At 43.1% G+C, this 18,426-nt stretch overlaps 1 long non-coding RNA gene across 1 annotated transcript in view; it reads left to right on the plus strand.

The window, feature by feature from the left end:
• The first annotated feature begins 2,705 nt into the window (after positions 1-2,705).
• The window catches only part of LOC131910763 (uncharacterized), a 42,431-nt gene continuing 26,710 nt past the window's right edge, over positions 2,706-18,426 (plus strand). The window contains exon 1 of the long non-coding RNA XR_009379215.1: positions 2,706-2,845. This is a non-coding gene — a long non-coding RNA (uncharacterized LOC131910763). The remainder of the gene's footprint in view (positions 2,846-18,426) is intronic.

Here is an 18,426-nt window from a genome sequence, read left to right on the forward strand (position 1 = left end):
AGAGAGAGAGAGAGAGAGAGAGAGAGAGAGAGAGAGAGAGAGAGAGAGAGAGACTCATTTCAAAAGCAAAGTTCCTTCTCAGGTTAGGTTTTCTCTTCGGTCCACTGAGAGCCCTTCTCCACTTCTTTTGATGGATGTCAGTCTGGCACTCTTTGGTCCCCTGGAGTCTGCATTTCTCAGTTGGTTGAAGTGCCCTTTACCAGCTGAAGCTCAGATTTCTCCCACAATCTATGTCCAACCTCACAATGAGCTTTGTGTCAAAGACTGCAAGCAATAAAGGTCAGGTAGGCAAAGGGACTATAGCCATGGTGTTCTCAAGTGACCAGGCTGGCTCAGAGGCCTCATCTGGTACCACAGAAGGTCCATGACCTTCTGCACTTGGCATTTAAGCACTTGGCCTCCAAGGATTGGCAAGAACAGGAAGTAACTACTGAGTCTTTGGGACTCTGTAAATGCATTTTGAAGATAATTTTCCACTTTCCAATGCAGTAGTGTCTAGAAGCTAGTCAGTGAAACCCCTTTGAAATCCAAAGGCGCTGTGTGTAGCTAAAGTTTTCCTGCTTGGCCCACGGTCAGGACAAATCTCTCTCACCTGCCTGGCCCACGGTCAGGACAAATCTCTTTCACCTGCCAGTCCCACAGCCACTCAGACCCGACCAAGTAAACACAGAGACTTATATTGGTTACAAACTGTATGGCCGTACCAAGCTTCTTGCTAACTGTTCTTATAGCTTAAATTAATCCATTTCTATTAATCTATACCTTGCCACGTGGCTCATGGCTTACCAGCATCTTCACATGCTGTTTGTCATCGTGGCGGCTGGCAGTGTCTCTGACTCAGCCTTCCACTTCCCAGCTTTATTCTCCTCCTTGTCCCGCCTATACTTCCTGCCTGGCCACTGGCCAATCAGTGATTTATTTATTGACCAATCAGCAACACACTTGACATACAGACCATCCCACAGCAGCTGTGAAGTCCAAGCTATGATGACCCTTGGACTTTGGTCTGTGAGCAGAAGGCTACTTCCCTCCAGTCCTGTCAATGTTCTCTTTTAAGTTAAGATCAAATCCCACCACCATCTTTGTTGAGCATTAGTCTTACAAAATCAGACCAGGCCAAATATACTGCTATAGTAATTGAGACTTCATAAAATTGTAATGACTTAATAGCATCGGAAAAGCTAAATGGTAAGCCTTCCATTAAAGTTTATTATCCAACCTAAGAGCATAGCAAAGTTATTTGCAGCTCAGTACCTCTTTGGTATTAGTTTTAAGTGAACTTTTTTAAAAAAAAGAAAGTTAGTTTTAAAGAAACAGGCATTCATTTCTTTTGAGAATAAGTTTAAAGACATCAAAATTATAATATTAAAAAGAAAACTGCATTTTCCTTGAATTCCATGTGGTAAGCTCTGGGTTTCCTTGTCTTCCAAAGTGTGCCTATGTGTTTAGTGGCTGTTTTCTCTGGCTTTCATTAGGAAGACAAAGGGGATTTCTTTGGGTTTTGTTCCAGTGGAGGGAGACAGGGGAAAGGACAATAGAGCTCATCTTCTGAGGTTTAGAGCTTTATTTTTTTTCCTTATCCCCAAGGATCAGCCTGTCCCCTGATACCTTTTCTGGTCCTTTCCGTGAATCCTTTGTGAACACATGTGTCAGAGAGGTATGGTTGCCCTGTTTTAGATTATCTAGTGCATATTGCAGAACTAGTGTGTGTATTTTTCTTCTCCACGGGTCATTTCATTGGCACATACCTAGGCCATGGAAAGAACTGGCAGGTAGGGGGGCCAGTCCACCCTGGACGATGTTTACCTTCGTGTCTGCTTACTAATTTAAAGCCTAGTTTGGGGTGAATGTCTATTTCATAAACTTCTCTTCAGCCAAATTTAACCTGGCTTAGCTGTTGCTTGGTGTAATTAGCTTATCATTACTTTTCATTCATTCTTTACAAATAAATAATCTCATCAAACTATAAATTATACATTTTATACCATAACTTACAGACACTTCCAAACTGATAGTGTGGGACTGGGAGACACTCGGCAGGTACAAACACTCACCTGTCAACCTGAGTTGATTTCCAGAATCCATGTAAAAGTGGAAGGAGAGAATTGACTCCACAAAGTTGTCCTCTGACGAGACATCAATGCTGTGGTACATGTATGCCCATCTAACACCACACATACACACACACACACACACACACACACACACACACACTAACAAGAAGAAAAATAAAGAAACAAAAATGGTGTATTAATGACAGACTAGAGGATATGGATTCATAAAAAAATACAGATCAATACTCAATCAATGGATATTTTTTCTTGACATTGTGAGTTTATTTCTACCGGTATGGGAGAATAGTGCAAATGTTTACCAAGGCTAATGGCAAAGAGAAAATTATATTGAATTAAATGTTCAGCCTTGTTTTGAGGAAGACTTTTTATGAAAAGCAAAATAAAGCACACAAGAAATTTTTTATAAATGTTTCTCCCTGAATGAACTCTTTTAGACATACAATTACCATTCAATATTTTATTTTCTGCACATATGCATGTACATACATTTGTAACACATATTTATCCATGATCACCTTAGGTGTTATTTTCATTTTGAACCAATTCAGACAGTGTTCAGAACGTGAATCTATGGCCTCGCTGCCTTGCGGGGTTCTATCTCCCTGGGCAACCATTTCAGCCCTCCTGGTCAGAGAGAAGGTCAGTTCAATCCAGTGCTCTGAGTTATTTTTCACCCAAACACTAAGCTCATGATTTTTTTCTCATACTGATGCCCAGCTCCTCAACCAAGTCAGCAAAGCGACAGCATTTGGATGTGTTGACCAAGGCAGGTGGGAGGGAGCTCTGGACACTGTCCACCCTTGCGCACTTCTTGCTCTAGTTCAGTTTCTGGAAGGCGTCTTATATACTGACAGAACCATCAGGGTTGGCATGAGTTTACTGTGTGTGTGTCTCCGTCTCCAGCTCCAGCCTCATTTAAGGATCTTCTGTTTCCAGCCACAAATGGACTCGAGAGGTCTTCTTCAGTAGTTACCTTTCATCCTTTGGCTCACAATCTTGTTATTTGCCAAATTTGAAAAATATTCTAGAAAGTTTATTCATAGATCAAGCAATCAAAGCTGTGCCTTTTCAAACACTTTTGAGAGTTCTTTGTTTCTATTTTTTTTAACTACCACAATTTTATCGTAATTTGACTTTTTAACAGAGCTGTCTTACACAGCCAAACGTCTGTTTGCCCACAAACATGTCCAGGTAATTGCCAAGGTTGACTGGTAATGTGAGTTAAGTAATTGTTTTTATATTGTGTAATTATGTCGTTGTGACTCTGTGGCATGTTATTACAAAGGGCTGCAGAAGCGCATGGCTTTGGAGTGCAGATTGATAAATTCAAGCATGACAAAGTAAGTAACTGGAATCATCTGACTGCATGGGGAACAGACCCTCCGGGGCCTTCTGCTTTCTTTCTCATGTCTTTCATTATCTTTTAAAGTTCTTACAACCTCAACTAAAAATATCTGGACATGTATCTTTCACTTAAAAAAGAGAAGAGGTGTGTGGAAAAGACTCAGTAGGTAAAGTAGTGCCTGTCCCTGCAAAGAGGGCCTCAGTTCAGATCTCTAGAACATAGAAAACACTGGCCACGTGACTGTGTGGTCCTGTAACCCCAGCCTTGCAGGGCCACGGATCCCTAAAGCTATTAGCCAGCCAGCCTAGGCCATTCCTTAAAAGTAAGAGGCCTTATCTCAAAGAGCAAAGGTAGAGCCGTGAAAGAACAGTAGTCAGCCTCAAGCATACACACACACAAACACACACACACACACACACACGCACACACACATGCACGCACGCGCGCGCACACACACACACACACACACACACACACACACGGCCTGCACATACACAACCACATGCACTCCCGCACACAAACATACAACTTTAAAAACCAGAGGGAAGGACTGTCATGGGTCTTTGGGTTTCTAGTGACACAAGTTTGCAAACTAGCGGAAAGAGGTATGATCTGGGGATGTTTCCACTTCCTCCTGCCATAGATGGGAACAAACACAGACTCACTATTAAACAATGTGTGGAGAGAGAGAGATTTGGAACACTTAATCCCAAAAGGGGTGTCTTCATCAAATCCCTCCCCGAAGGGCACGGGGAACTCTGCAGAAGAGGAGGAGGAAAGGTTGTAAGAGGCAGTGTGGATGGAGGACACCAGGAAACAAGGCCTTCCAGACGCAGAGGACTGACGCACAGACGAACTCAGAGACTGGGCAGCATATGAGGCCCGCACGGATCTAAGCTGGGCTGGGTGCCAGCCCTGAGAGGGGAAGTGGACACGAGCACCCATTTCTACCCCAGAAGCTCTCTCCACTTGATAACCACTCACAAGGGAAAATTACTTTTCTCCAATGGAGTCTCACTAGGTATACAAACCACACTTACAGGCAGGGTGCTAACACAAAACCTAACTCAATGGTAACTTGGGGAACTTCTTTTGTGACTCAGATTGCTTTGTTTTGACTTTTTTTTTAACCTTAACAATCTTTCACTTGTACATTACAATTTCAAATTTTGTGTTTTTATGTGTCTCTATGTGTATGTGTTTCTTGTGTTTTTTCTTTTTGATTCTGACTTGTTTTTTCATTTTCTTTTTTGTTTTCTAAAGACAGAGAAAAATGATGTGAAGTTAGATAAGTGGAAGGTGGGGCAGGTCTGGGAGAAGATGAGGGAAGGATACAGTGTATGACTGTATCAGGATTGTAGTATATGATATGAAAGAAAATTTATTTTCAATTAAAAAGAAAAGAAAAATGCTTCCAGATATTCACCTGGTTTCTACTCGGCAAATCCTAAGATCTCAGACAAGAAGGGTGAGGTCAGAATAGCCTGTGAGGATAGAATGTAGAGACAGAGCTGGGAACCCAGAAGAACTAAAGCAGAAGGTGCTGCTCTGCATTTCACTGTCCTACGTCCTTCGCCAAGAGGGTGGGACTGTCCCCGTAGTTAGAGTCCAAGCCCTAAGGAAAATCGCACAAGCTTGTTTTCCTGTTGCATGCTTCTTTTACTGTAAAACTCAGCTCTGCTGCTCTTTTAAATATCCCACCTAGCCCAACTTAGGTCACTCATATACTCAGGAGTATGGGGTCCCCATATATAAGGGGTATGGAGTTCCCACATACTTAGGAGTATGGGATCATCCACCAGAGTGAGGTCTACTGGGAGCCATACCCTTAAAGAAACTTGATTCTTCCTCTTGTCCACAGCTCTTTCGTTAAAGGTGGGAGCTCATGTGGGCAGTCAATACAGCAGAGCAGCACTGAACATTGAGGCAGCAGACACTTGCACATCTCTCTTGGACTTTCAGAATTCGTATTTACACACACCTTCATGTATATATTTTAAAGTTTCAAAATAGAGAGCCATGCTTCAATAGAACAATAAATGTATTTACTAACCATATGGATCCATAGATAATTTTATTCTGAAAGCAACCTTAGGAAGTTTTCATTTCTTGTAAAAAGCTGGAAGTTTGCTGGGCGGTGGTGGCGCACGCCTTTAATCCCAGCACTCGGGAGGCAGAGCCAGGCAGATCTCTGTGAGTTCGAGGCCAGCCTGGGCTACCAAGTGAGTTCCAGGAAAGGCGCAAAGCTACACAGAGAAACCCTGTCTCGAAAAACCAAAAAAAAAAAAAAAAAAAAAAAAAAAAAAGCTGGAAGTGAGCCATTCATGTTAGTGAAGGCTTGGGGAGAAGTAGATATTTGCATTATTCTGTTTGGGGTCTGAGGAAAACTGACCACAGGAAGCAGGAAAACCAAAGCTTGAAGAACCCTGGGCAGCAGGACCTTTGGTCTCCTGAGACACATTCATGTGACCTGGCTCTCCTCAACATCGGCACTCCTTTTCCTCCCCTGTGCATTGACCTTGACCTCGCTAAGCCTCATTCATCCGCATTCCACCACCTCAATTTTTGCCCAATCAGATTGCATTAGCCCCAACGGTTATTTATATGTTTCAACCATTAACATGTTTGGTTTGTTTGCTTTGTTCTACAAGTATACTTTTATGGGGGGGGGGGGGGGGATAACATGGTGTATGTGCCTCATAGGAAGGTGACCACAGTGACCCACCAGTGAATAGCTCACTTGTCACCCTCTTGGAGTCACAAAGAAAAGTGACCAAGTGACCACGTTTCTCTCTCTTATCCTAAGTAGTTGTTTCCAACCGTGGCATCACCGTGGGGCAACAGGGACGGCACAGTGACAACTATAGCAGAGTGTCTGTTGCATGGTAGTTCTTCTGTGTACCACAGGACAGCTGCAGCCAGGGAATCTCAGCAGGACGGTCCCACAAGCAAAATCCAAAAAATGACAACTGAAACGACAGGCTGACTGGGAAAGGGAATTCTCACAGGGCTTCCCTCCTGGAAGGGCTACAAGTGACTAATGCTGGCTGAGATGGGGAAATCAGTCTTCTCCAAGGATAAGTCCCTGATAGTCAGTCCCAAAAGGTCAGAGTTAGGTCTCAAACCTGGGGTACCTATTTAATATATCAAAGCAGGCTTAGCCGCCAGGTTTTCCCTTAGTCCCTAGCTGTTCCAGGGTGTGGCTGGCATGCCCCACCCCTACCCTGAACTCTCCAGCCCAGGGCCTGGGCTGCCCCTCTCCTGCAGCTGCCCTTTCCTATAGAACCCAGCCACTTTGGCTGTGCACTCTCTTGGATCTCTTTGGCCTCGTGATTCCTCTCTTGGTCTCTTGGTTCTCGGCTTCTTCTTGGTCCCCTCCCTCTTCTCTTCCTTTCTCACTCCCTTCCGTCGCCCCCCCAACCCCCTGCCGTCCAGTTCAGTCTATTGGCCATGTCTAGTCTGCTACTTTCTCTCCCTGCTCTGGATTCTTCCAGATGCCTCTGGCTGTACTCTCCGTCATATTGACAATAAAAACTGTCTCCTCAGATCTATCTTGGAGCCGCCATGTTCTCATTTTCATCCAGTGAGCACTAAACACAGAAAAGCAATACCAAATGATCTCAGTGGGTTTCATTTATAAATTTATAGACATAATATATGTAACCTTTATTGTTAAGGATCATGAAATAGAATAAGAGATCGGAAAAGGACAAGAGGAATTGGAAAGAGAAGAAGTGGGGAATCATGTAAATACAATGCTCATGTATAAAATCCTTTAAAAAAAACCTGGACTCTCCTGCTCCAGAAGAACCAGTTTGTAGCAAGCACTGGACACTAGTGTTTCCACCCTTCTTCAGGCACGTGCAGTGTGCAGTCAAGGCTGAGAAATGCTGTCCAAGAGAGGTCTTCTCCCCCTTCCTTTATTTCCACTTCGAATAAACTTCAGAGATGAGTCAAGTCTACAGATCTTAAATAAAAGCAACGTGGGCCGCATGTGCCCTGCCAAGGAATCCACCGACAGTCACGTGATGTGGTATCCCATGGTGTCTGTATCACAGCTTAGGCTCTGTATGTGTTTTGTTGCTGGTTTCCTGTCTCCTTGCTTGTTACATTGTGGTTTCTGCCTCTTAACTTAAAAAAACACCAGGGTTCCAACTCATGTTGCTGTGATTTTTTTTCTATGTGTGCTGGTTAGTTTTCATCAACTTGATAGGAACTGAAGTCCAGGGGAGGAGGAAAACTCAAGTGAAACGTCACCTCTACCCACGGACCTGGGGCCTGTCTGTGGGACATTTTCTTGATCGATTTTTGACATGGAAGGGCCTAGCCCACTATGAGCAGTACCACCCCTTCGGTAGGTGAATCTGGGTTCTACAAGAAAGCAAGCTGAGCAAGCCTTGGGGAGCGAGCCAGTGAGCAGCATTTCCTGGATGATCTCTGCTTCAGTTCCTGCCTCTGGTTTTCCTACCCTGGCTTCCCTTGATGATGCACTGGGAATTATAAAATGGAATAAACACTTTCCTCCTCCATATTTTCTTACAACAACAGAGAAGCTGACTAGAACACTACGCTTCTTCAACGTTTGTTCCCTTGAGTAGGCATCCCACTATTTTTGGAATTTTCTAGTGCAAAATACTGAGTTGGGGAATGGGTTGGCACATCCCATCTTCTAGAGTGGTCTAGAAGTTCTGCCATGTGGGCAGAGGTGAGGAAGCAGGCCATCTGCCTTGCACAGCACTACCTACACAACCAGGCCCAGATTCCCCAGGCTCTGCTCGCACTTGAGCGTTAATTGGTTTGGCCTGGACAGCAATTCCTGCATCTGACAAGTGGATCCTCAGATTTAATACAAGGCCTTGAGAGGCTGGGTTCTGGCCATCCAAATTCTATTTCCCTAAGTTTGAGAGAAAGCTGGATTTTGAGAATCTGGGTTTTATTATCGCTACTAAGGGGAAATTAAGAGTTACTTTTGGTTTGGGAACCAGTGAGTTAACTGATCTCTCCATTCTTGATTCTAAAATCCCAGGGTTCTCTAAGAACCTATGGAATTGTGATGTGTTTCTGCAAACAAAGACCTTACCCCCAGTCACTGAAAACTAGACCACTATTTCCAGGAAATACTAATTAGTGCTTGGGTAACAGAAGTAAATGCTGAATATTCAACCCTTCTCTCAGATACTAGCAATGTGTTACCAGATTTGAGGCCAAGGTCCCTTCTTAACCACTAAACTAACTTATTTGCAAAAATGACAACTTTGTCTCAAGCAGCCATTAACATTCCCTCATGTAGTGGGTCTCTTAACAGGGTTTGGAGGTTCTGAGTCTACAGTGTTTCGTGTGGAGTAATCTCTTCACACAAGCTATTGACCAGGAGAAGAAAGGCAAAATACAGGGATTCAGATGCCTTGGTTTTGTTCATTGTTAGCAGTTTGGATGAAAAGTTTGATAAAGAGGTCAGAATCAATGGTCCCAGTGAGGTCTTAGTATTGGTGAAGGCTTCATTGATCCTAGCTGCTCCCAGTGTGTCTGATAAATCTATATTGCTATCTACTCTTACCCAAAGAGACTAAAGAATAGAACAGAGCCAGAGCATGCAAACGTGAACTGCGGGCTCCTCAGCATCCCTTACGACCTCTTTAGTATTGCAGAGCTTCAAGGCAGTGAAATGTGTCCAGTTGACCAAATATACCAGAACACAGTGCCTCTGTAAGTGGTGCCCAGTGAGTGAGCGGAGACTGACATGTCACAGATGTTAGCTGCTTCTTTCCTGTCGGGATTTTCTTTCTCAGGCACACCTAAGCCAGAGAATGCAAGCAACTAGGTGGATTTCTTTCTTGATCTGAGGGGAAGGGAAGCAGTGTTTGCCAGAAGTTGATCTTTGTCTCGGGTGGATTAACCACAGCGGAGGTCAAGAGGAATAAATCTGCACGCCAGAATGTCCTCGTTACAGTTCAAGACGGAAAGAAAACAGCGGAAGTTAGAGGGTAGATAGAGGAAGGAAGTAAAAGACTTTCCAAAGGAAAATACAGATGTTCTATGTGTCCCCTTACTGCTGTAGTATGACTTTGTAAACATCCAGTTGGACTGAGTGATGTTTGGTCTTATTCAACAACATACATTATTGTGTTAACTCCATGATGTAAAGAAAAAATAGTATCTGGGGGTCAGCTTTAAAAATGTTATGTTTACTTATAAAATGAGTAGGTATTTTTTAATGCTCATACAGGCATATACACATCGCAAGTACTCATCTATGCATGCTACATAGACACATTCCACATGAGTTGTTTCAACTCTTACTCTTCTCTATAGAAAAAAAAAAAGAACCAAATATTGTCCTTTGAAATTTCCAATGCTATTCTTCTTCAAAATAGACTAGGACTGTGACTAGCCAGGTTTTACAAGAGTCACTGGTTTGGGTAAAAACAGTTTCAATGCTAGATACTCACAAATGTGCTTATGATGTGTTTGTGAGATAAAACTTTTGCTTCAAGTGGCATCCCACAGAAACAGTTGCTTACACTATCAGAAATAGGAGAACTGTGGCCACTTGGGCCCGTCATTCCATCTCTGACTATGCTGACCCATCAGTCCATATTACCCCTTCAGAAGCCTGCCTAGTCTCAGTGCCCATTGATTTCAAATAAACGGAGAGGGAACTTTTACTTGTCATAAAACTCCTAGCCTGGGTGTCTAGCTAGCATAGTGATAAGCATCATATAAACACAGGGGGGTGGAATTCAAGTTACCTTTATCTACACCTCCTTTCATATACAGTATGTGTGATAGACAGACACCAGTGTCTCATTACATGACCACCCACAGAACATTACCCAATGTGACATTCTTTAGGGGAAATTAGCAGAAATGTTTCACCACATCAGTCTCTTCCAAGAACAGTGATTCAATAACAGTACTTTAAAAGTGACCAGATGCCCGTGTGAGCTTCTCTCCTCTCGTGTTTTGACTGGGGGGCATAATAAATACTTCACATTCTGAAGTTCTTCAAGCAGAATCTGGATGCAAAGAGAGGCACATTTACACAGAGAAATATGCACCAAACACACACATACATACTACACACATACACACACACACAAACACCACACATACCACAAACACTACACACACACACACACACACACACAACACCATACACACAAACACCACATATACCACAAACACCACAAACATACACACACACTCACAAACACCACACACACCACAAACACACCACACATACACATAAACACCAATACACAAACATCACACATGCCACACACACAAACACACCACACATACATAAACACCGCACACAAAAACCACACCTACCACAAATACCACACATATACACACACACATAAACACCACACAAATAATACACACACACACACACACACACACACACACGATGCACTTACTCACACACCCAAGTCAGTTTAACGTACAATTGTGATTTGTTTCCAGTTCTCTTATGGCAGGCAGACAGCCATGCCTTCCGTTACATCTGCCTGCAGGTCCCCTAGTCATTATCGTGCATAATCATAGTAAATGTTTAAGACAATGGTTTTTTTTCTCTCTCTCTTAAAAGCAGTAAAAAAAAAAAATCCTGAGACTAATGATGGTCATTTAGTGTTAGGATTTGTAGATATTTTAGTTTTTAATAACTTAGCATTTCTTGGAACGTCACCATATACAAAAAAAGTGTCTTTATATGCATTTCATAGTAACTGGCTTTTTCCATGAAAACCTAACATTCACTTTGATATGTTTGCTATTTTGGAAAAGCCAAACTGATCTGCAGGCTGGCATTAGGTTGTGGTGGAAGATGAGAAAGATTACCTTTGATCCAATTTTGTTTTGCTGTAATGTGAGAAAAACTTCATGAACTTTTTCTTTTACCAACAGCATGTGTAGAATTTGATAATTTTAAGGAATTGGATAAAATAAAGGATGGAAAATAAAAGAGAAGTTCTATTAAAAGAGGGTAGACTGGTAGAGATTGGGGATCAGGGAAAGAAGAGGTTGATCTACTGCATGTGGATCGGGTGTAAATCATGGAAATTTCACATGTGTAGGTAGATGTGGTGTGTGTGTGTGTGTGTGTGTGTGTGTGTGTGTGTGACAGACACGCGCGACACACCCACTAGAAGGTGAGATCGATACAGCACCTCATATTTGCCAGTTTCTCCACTGTTGTCCTTGCAGAGTGGGGCAGTGCAGACTGCAGGACCCGCCACGCTGAGATGAATTACGTGAACTCTGAGGGATTGGACAGTCTGTTGGGTTGGATAAAGAGCTGATGTACACTTTCTTCTCTAAATAACCCTCTCTGTGCACATAGCCTGTGGCTATTGTTGGTATACATTATCGATTAGTTTCTTTTTTTTTTTTCACTCGAAGTGGAAAAGCAAAGAGTGACTAGGAATTATAATTTTATTATCCTTCTGGCTTGTTATCACTTGAACTAAAAATGATTGGTAATCCCGTGACATGTATATATTTTTAATTCTTCAAGTTCTTGTTGCTCTTCTTGGTTGAATCTTAAAGCCACACTGGGGGTTCGAGAATGCCAGCAGCAGAGTATTTTGACCCTGTGCTCAGGGTTGTTCTCTGCATGTGAGTAAGTCACCTCTAGAACAGGAGGTGCTGATGGAATAATTGTGTTTACTCTTCCCACTTCAGGATTTCTCTCTTATAAACATTGTTGTGCATTATTGGCCTCCATGTTCCTTTTTCTCATCTGATGTTTAACAAATATTTTTCTAATTGCCTGAGACAGTGTGGTCCAATAAAGTGAAATTGACGTTGGCTCGAACTCGCTTGTCTGATCTTCTGCCAGGGGGGAGAGCCACCCACTTGAGCTGACTTTCACTCTGTTTCTTGCTCTGTCTCTTTCTCCCTCCCTTTTATGTTCTCTTACACTCTTTCCGCTTTTAATCCCTCTCTCTTTCTCTCTGCTAATGTGCAACCCACACGTTAATGCTTCAGACCTCCATAAACAGAAACGGCTTTAAGAATTTCTCTTTGGGGGCCTACCCTCTGTTTACCTCTGTGCCTACCCATCTTCCATCGAAATTCTTTAGGCACCTAAATCAACAGATTGGAGTTTCAACCCAAGTCACGGGAGGAGGGGTGTGCCCAATGCTGAGAAAACGAGAGTGCTCAGCCTGACCCAGTTGTTTGCAGTCTGGAAACACTTGACAGACAACCTCCAGGAAATAACAAAGCCAACAGTGCTGGTCTACCGCAGTGGGATGGGGATGGTGTTCCATCAGTTAGCTACAACCTGCGAACCAATACAGTCTGGCAAGCTAGCGAGGGAAAACTGAACCTCCTAACTGTCCATCATAAACTGAAGCATTTAGAATAAACTTAAAGCTCAGATGTGTGACTTCTCGACTCTGAAAAGAAGGTTTAAAGCTTCAAGATCCTCTTGGTTTGATATACTAAGCTCCCGAGTTTCCCATAATCCCAAGCAGCAACATTTATTTTAGCATCTACCCACTTTAACCACAGCCTAAGTCTTGGGAGACATCATTCCTGTAGCTGCTTGAACTGCGTAGCATGCATACCTCAGCCTCTCGGGGTGGGCTGGTGGTTTGTCGTGTTTCAAGCAATTGTCCCTGGGAATGGCCTGCCAAAATGGTTCCATTTCTGTACATTCAACCACTGCTGCATGAAGTTGAGATGTGTGTCTCTGGGAGACATCTACTGTTTCCACGAGGTTAATAAACACCCTCTGCTGATTTGGAAATGCTCAGGAAATTTTCATTCCTTCAGGTATGCTGTTTCACTCAGTCTCTAAGGACATATAGCCATCCTCAACCTGCATCACTGTCCCATCAGAAGGCTGAGTGGCCTTGCTTCTTTTTTTCTTTTCTTTAATGATAGATTTATTACCTTCTTTACCAAGCAGAGTTGGCCGTCATGAGGGACAATGACAGAACTGTTTGGGTTTTGCCTAAAGTTAAGGATAACTATAGTATGTTCATTCTTCAAATGCCCATCTTCCCTGAGTAAAGCTTGGGTCCCTCTGCTTCTCCTGAGCACTACTTGTTTATTATTTCTGTGGTCTGGAATGGGATCACATTCCCAGAATAGGCTAATAGAGGGTGGATCGATGTTGGGTTTAGACACTGAACAGAAGGGGAGAGAACTTTTGATGATAGCTTGAGATGAGCTGGGTCCTATGATTGGGGCTAAGAAAAGAATACAGGGTAAAAACTCACACATTTTGTCCAAAAGAAGTTAGATGGGGACATAGGGCTCATCATCCAAAGCATTAATGTCTTTTGATAATTCTCTTACAACAACAACAACAACAAAATACAAACTGGAAATGGTGCTCTGGGCAGAAGGACCAATGGGCAGCAATCACCCGGAGAGGATAAATCCCATATAAGCTCCCTCTGACCACCCCTGTGGGTGATCCGAAAGGAAATAGCAACATCTTATTAGTCTCATTTCCATAAATTTACTAGAACAGAGCAAAAGAATTCAATCACAGCTCATGTCATGCTTGCTCTAGCATAGGAAGAAGACACTGAAAGCCAGTGTAATTCTTGATTGATGCCACCAGTCTCCAGAGAGAGGAAGAAACAGCCAGTAATTCTCAGATCAATTATAGGAAACAATTAAGTCTATTGAGAAGAGACAGAGCTGTGTAAATAAGAGAACTCTTCATTCCTCAATATACTGTTGACTAAACTGATACATAACACTTGTCTCTAAAAGGAATGATTGTTAAGAAGTTTTCAACAGGAGTCCAGGATGTCTACCCCTCTCATTGGTAGGAAGATTAGAACAGTAATGGGACTCATACTCAGTGTTGCCCAATTGAAGTCAGTATCTACTACTATTTTTCTTCTTTGATACATAACTTTAAAAGCAAGTCTGAGTGAATGTCAGCTTGTATCCTGTTAATGGCTGGTACACTAACATACTCTAGATGGTTTTTATTAAGGAGTGAGCAAAACTTCCTCAAGGGTGAAGGGGCAGTGGTATGGTGGAGCTGTCAATTAAAGAGACTAAAGAGGCCCTTGTGAATTAAGCTAAACCTGAGAGCAGGAGAAGCTGGTAAGAAGAGAAAGTAGCATCAACAGGAACACGAGTCCTCCAAAAGCCCACCCTAGAAATGGCTAACTGTTTAAATAGGCCATTATTTGTTCGTTTGTTTTCTCAGGCTTTCTTCGCTTCTACAAATACTTATATGAGAGTCGCGATGCAGTAACCACGTGATGAGGTCACAAAGACAAAGTCCTTGCAATCCTGGGAGGGCTGCTTCAAAGTACAGTGTAACAAATGGAAAACAGTACACATCCATTTGTGTGTGGTCATGTGTGTGTGCTACATGTGACTCTTGGTGATACATATGAAGTAGTTAGCAGGGCATATCAGGTGGCAGAAGTTTGGGGGCAACAATGGCCAACTGACTCATATCCCGTCAGCTTTAGCTTTCTTTCACTGTGCCTTCTAGCTTCATTGAAGAGTTTTATTTGGTGGGGGGAGAGAGAGGGAGGAGAGAAAGAAGGAAAGAGAGATGAGGGGGTGAGGGGTTCTAGAGGTGCGCACCCCGTGGGAGGAAAGTGGAGGAGAGAGAAGACAGGGTAATGGGCGGAGTTTTCCCTTAAGAATGGCTGTTAAGTCAGGGCATAGGGTGGTGCCAAAGAGCGGGACCAGAATATTAGCAGTAGCTCAAGGACGGGCACTTGCCTACTACATGTGAGGCAGAGGCCTTCATCCCCAGGACCGGAAAGAGCACTATACTACTGAAACGGTTTTTTCAATCAAAGGAATTTATTTTCAAACTAGAATGATTTCTTTGCCATGAAAGTGAAACGTAGATTTCTGGGTTTTTTTGTAGTTGCCTTTCTGCTAACAGTTATAATAAACGTAAGCAATCACAGATCTTGTCAGTGGATGGAAAACTGTGACCTGTGAGGGAATACAACTCACTGACTGCTTTTGTCTTCATAAGCTCAGAACTGTTGTCTTCATTTCAAAGTGATTGAAACATGGAAGGAAATAGCATTTTGTGATGCATGAAAATTACATGAAATTTAAATCCCAGAGTCCACACACAGGCTTTATGGGGTAGCTCTTCGTTCGCTCGCCTAAGGTTGCTATTGTTCCATATCAGGGGTGGGGGGTTGGAGAAGAGAACTCACAGCCTGAAGAGCCTAAAATAGTTACTATGTGGCCAAATACAAAGAGACTTTTGACTCTTGCCTTAATTAAGAGGCTGTAATGCACTTCCACAATACTACATAGAGTAGTTTCTTTTTTAAAAAAATCCATGTTAATTTATTTTACAGGTATGAGTATTTTCCTTGCATGTATGTCTGTTCACTTCATGTGTTTCTGATACCCACAGGGGCCAGAGGGAACACTGAATCCCCTGGAACAGGAGTTGCAAGTGGTTGTGAGCCAACGTGTGGGTGCTGGGAATTGAACCCAGATCCTCTGCAAGACCTGGAGCTCTAAACTGCTGAGCCACCTCTCCAGCACCCTCCATAGAGCAGATTTTACATTTAGTATTTTATCTTGTCCAGTTGTGGTCCAAGTTTTCCCCTTCTTCCTAGCTTTGAAGCATGGAGAACTGAAGTGTAAAAACGAAGTCTACTGGCTCCACATCTGTAACCTGTGTTTTACTGTTTGATAGGATGTCATCTCCTGGGGTTGGACTAAGGTGCTCGGGAAGTAAGAAAGGGCAGCATTCTGTACAGGATGCCCTGGGGTCAGCTATCAACCTATGTGGGTTGATACATAAGAAAGGATGCACGTTTCTCATACTTTTGTCTGAACTCCTATGGTTCAATAGAGGGACAACCCCAATTGTTTTGGAGTCTGGCCCCATGGAAAGGTCTATGCACTTACAGATCTGTGTTTGTAACAAGAAAGGTATTTGTTGCCCTCTCCATGGCTGTTTACAAATCAGAAGAACAAAAAGGCAACAGAATAAATAAAATGTTGTGTTCACACAAATGCTGATTAGGGTAAAATCATCTGGCGGGAATTGCTTGTATACAACATTACCACCCTGGCTGCCAGCCCATGAGGGGAGGACCTGCTCGTGTCCTGGGTCTTAGGTCGTCAAAGTTGGAAAAGGCCTATTTGAAAGTTTTCACAAAAGCTAGATGTACCCTCAAACAGTCAAGATCTCGTTTGTGAGTCTTTGCTAATTTTTTATGGACTTGGCTTTAAAAACCTTGATGGTGTTAGACGGCTTCAGAACAGCCCAGAGTTCTGGGAAAGGCACTGACAGAAAAATGACCAATGAAGATCACAAGCAGGGTCGCTCATCCTCAAGACTGTTGTGGACCAGAGACCCTGTCAGGTGTCCAGCAGCAGCTGTGGCCTCTTCCCAGGCTATAGAACTTCCTCTTTGAAGTCACCTAAAAGGTGAACAGAGACACATCAAATGTACCCTTGTTGGAAACCAGTATTAGTGCATCTAGTCTGGGATTGGAGACATAGTTCATCAACAAGTATTTGCCTTCCAAGCACGAGGCCCTGAGTCCGATTCCACAATCCATGTTTAAAAACATAACTTGGCATGGTGGTATGGTGCGTGCTTGTAATCTCGGGGTAGGCAGGCACAGGCAAAGCTAGCCAGCCAGCCGAGGCCATTTGGTTCCAGACCAGAGAGAGACTTTGTCTTGTGAAAAGATGACTAACTCCTGAGAAACAGCACCTGAGGTTGTCTTCTGACCCCCCCCACACACACGTACTCACGTCTCTCCCGTACATACACATCTGCTCACACATGAACACGTATACATGCATACAGCACACACACAATTGCTTGAGCTCTCTGAGAAACATCGGGTATGAAAGCAGAGCTAGAATGAAAGCACCGAGATCGAGGTGCTTTTTCCATTTTGAAAAATTAATTTATTGCAATTAAAATATAATTGCTTTAACCCTTTCCTCCCTCCAGCCTTTCCCAAGTCCTTCAGTGTCGCTTCTCACTTTCAAATGGATAGTCTCTTCTTCCCCGATTATCACTGTTTTGTATATGTGTGTGTGTGAGTGAGTTTTGAGTATGTGTGTGAGTGTATATGTGTGTATTGTGTTTGTGTGTGAGTGTGTAAGTATGTGTGTGAATGTTTAGGTGTGAGTGTGTGTGTTGTGTTTGTGTGTGAGTGTGTGTATAAGTATGTGGTATGTGAATGTATGTGTGGTGTGTGAGTGTGAATGTGTATGTGTGAGTGTTTGTGATGTGGTGTGTTTGTGTGTGTGTATGTGGTGTGTGTTGTGTTTGTGTATAAGTGAGTGTGTGTGTAAGTATGTGTGTGTGGTGTGAGTGTGTGTAATGGTGTGTGAGAGTGAGTGTGTGTGGTGTGTGTGTGAGTGAGTATGTGTATGGTGTGTGTGTGTGTTGTGGTATGTGTGTAGTGTGCTGTGTGAGTGTGTTTGTGAGTGTGTATATGGTGTGTGTTGTGGTGTGTGTATGTGGTGTGTGTGAATGTGTGTGTATGTGTGTGTGAATGTGTGTGTGTGTGTGTGTGTGTGTGTGTGTGGTGTGTTAAGAATATAAAACAAATATCTAAACTAATGGTCCCTTCATCTGTTCCCAGTACTTGGCTTGGAACCCTTATCCTGTAGCAACGGGTCTTGAACCTGGGGTGCATCGGAATGGACATGGAGGGCTTGTTAGAGGACACTTACAAGTTGCTGCTGCTCTGTCTCATCTCTCGAGTTTCTGATGTAGTTGTCAGAAGTAGAACCTAAGATTTTGTTTGCATTTCTTACACGTCGCCAAGTGATGTGCTGGCATTGGCACCCAATGACCCCTAGACTGAACTAGTTCAGACTTGGGTCTGAGCCACACATCAGAAGTTTCTGTAGGTTGTGTGGAGAGAAAAGCACACCGCTAGGCTTCCCTGCCCTAGTCTGTTCCTGCTGTTTCTTTCTCTCTTTTGTATCCCTCTTACTTATTTCCCATCCCATCCCTAATTGGGATGGAACAACCAGAACACAGAGCCTTGTGTCTCTCCTTTT

This window comes from Peromyscus eremicus, chromosome 5, assembly GCF_949786415.1.
Source record: "Peromyscus eremicus chromosome 5, PerEre_H2_v1, whole genome shotgun sequence".
Taxonomy (NCBI): Eukaryota; Metazoa; Chordata; class Mammalia; order Rodentia; family Cricetidae; genus Peromyscus; species Peromyscus eremicus.